Raw genomic sequence first — 2500 nt, 5'->3', positions numbered from 1 at the left:
ATTAGGTACATATCATCCGCGAATGCCGCCACGTTCACCTTAAAGCCATCCAGATTGACTCCAATCTCCTCTGGTATGATTTGGAGGAGACCATCTATAACGAAGTTAAATACTACTGGTGAGAGTGGATCTCCCTGCTTCACTCCACAGGTGGGATGAATTGGCCGGGAGGTCCATCCTCCATGTATTAGTGAGGTGCTGCTATTTTCGTAAACCTCCTCGATATAGTCTATCATAGCTTCTGGTAGGCCTTTGGATCTCATAATAGCGACAAGGGCTTCAAAGGAGACGGAATCAAATGCCTTAGCTATATCTAACGATGCGAGAAAGAGCTTCCGATGTTTCGCTCTGTGATAACGTAGTACCATATCCATTAGGAATATATTATCACTGCATCCGTCCGTGTCCCGAAAAGCCCTCTGCCTTTCATCGAGTTGTATTATCTTTAGTCTGTTCGCCAGGATTTTGTGGAAAGTTCGTACAATAACCGACGAGATAGTAATTGGCCTGAATTCTCCGGGTTCTTGAGCATCCTTTTTCTTTGGAATAAGCACCGTCTTTGACAGGTACAGGTGTTCGGGTAATTTACCACACCACATGAAGATGTTAAAGAGACGCACTAATATCTCCACCGGAATTGCTTTCAGAGCTCTTGTGCTGATACCATCAAGTCCTACCGCTGTTCTTGTAGGTGGATATGCGGCTTTAACTTCTTTCGCCGATATTGGTTTCCATAGGCTATCTTCAGTTCGTATAGGGGCCGTAACCGTTGGGGCAAGGCCACTATTTTTATTCATGACTGCACGCCAGTAAGGTTCCATAATATCCTTGTCGATAAAAGGCTCGTCGCCGATTTGGTCGCTCAGGATGGTCTTGACACATCTAGATGGGTTCTTTCGCCACAGATCTTGTACCTTGGCATATTCGGCTCTCCTGGCTTGCCTCCTATTTACAGCACGGTCACCCTCTCTCGAAGCCTTTGGTTGATGATCTTTCGGCGGGGGTAAGATTTCACGAATATAAAGAGCAGTGTTTATGAGAGTACTCTCCTTTGGTACATTAGGTACGGCCCAGCAGATCTCATTAAGCCGTTGTGTTTGATAACTCTCATAGTTGAGTGGTCTCATGTCTTTTAAACAGCGCGCTAATTCGTCCAGTGAGGTGTTCGCTGGCCTTCCTGAAGAAGGATCAGGTGCCGACACATCGTCTGACTCGCTGTTCTCTTCGGCTTCCGCCCGGGCCTGCTCTGTCAGCTCGGTCAGGAATTTTTGCACTCTCCGTTTATGACTAGGACGCCTCCTGTGCCCCTTTATGCTTTCGATCGTTCTTCCAGCGCCGAATATTTCCTGTATCCGCTGGTTAATGTTCATGACTTTAGACTCGCTCTCAAACAGTATCTTTGCTTCACGACGTGCCATTAGCAGCTTCTCTTCATCCGTCCATCTGATTTTAACATTCTCTACTTCCAGTTTCTTTGTATCATACCAGTCCGGGTGTGCTTTGCATTCATGAACACCCCTTCCTCTGGTGGTTTTAAAGGTTTTATAGCAGCCCGGAAATCTGCATGCTCCGTCGTTCTCGCTTACGTTCCGATGACCTTTATCTTTTGAAGTGCTCGGAAGGTTGAGGTTTGTTGGGTCGGCTGAGTCTGTGGACTCGCCGGACTCTGATTCCATCCGAGGCTTGTTTTTGGGTTTCACGCCAACAGTTGAGGGTCGAGGGGGTTGGCAACCCCCAAGACCCTGAGATAGCCACCGTACTTGGCCGCCAGTAATTTTACTGACGTTGCCCGACTCTCACCACGAGGAGGTGTACGGTTGGCACTTGGGCTCCGAGGCTAAAGACGTTCACCAAGGAGTCCTTAAGAGAGTCATAGTTACTCCCGCCGTTTACCCGCGCTTGCTTGAATTTCTTCACGTTGACATTCAGAGCACTGGGCAGAAATCACATTGCGTCAACACCCGCTAGGGCCATCGCAATGCTTTGTTTTAATTAGACAGTCGGATTCCCCCAGTCCGTGCCAGTTCTGAGCTGACCGTTGAATGGCGGCCGAAGAGGACGACGGCAACGGCGAACCGCCGCCGAAGCCTCGCAGCAAGGAAGATCCGCGGGAGGCCAAGGCACGGGACCGAGCTCGGATCCGGTTATTACCATCACCTCGCCCAGGCCCGGCACGTCAGCCAAACCCGCTTCCCGACCAAGCCCGACACGCCCCGATCCTCAGAGCCAATCCTTATTCCGAAGTTACGGATCCAATTTGCCGACTTCCCTTACCTACATTAGTCTATCGACTAGAGGCTCTTCACCTTGGAGACCTGCTGCGGATATGGGTACGAACCGGCGCGAGACCTCCACGTGGCCCTCTCCTGGATTTTCAAGGTCCGAGGGGAAGATCCGGACACCGCCGCAACTGCGGTGCTCTTCGCGTTCCAAACCCTATCTCCCTGCTAGAGGATTCCAGGGAACTCGAACGCTTATACAGAAAAGAAAACTCTTTCCG

General features: G+C 50.1%; 1 pseudogene; it reads right to left on the bottom strand.

Moving 5' to 3' along the window:
• Positions 1 to 2500, bottom strand: part of LOC124224172 (large subunit ribosomal RNA) — a 7403-nt pseudogene that overhangs the window by 2797 nt on the left and 2106 nt on the right.

This window comes from Neodiprion pinetum, unplaced genomic scaffold (genome assembly GCF_021155775.2).
Source record: "Neodiprion pinetum isolate iyNeoPine1 unplaced genomic scaffold, iyNeoPine1.2 ptg000106l, whole genome shotgun sequence".
Lineage (NCBI taxonomy): Eukaryota > Metazoa > Arthropoda > Insecta > Hymenoptera > Diprionidae > Neodiprion > Neodiprion pinetum.
Note: the sequence above shows the minus strand (reverse complement) of the source record. Positions and strands in the feature narration are given on the sequence as shown.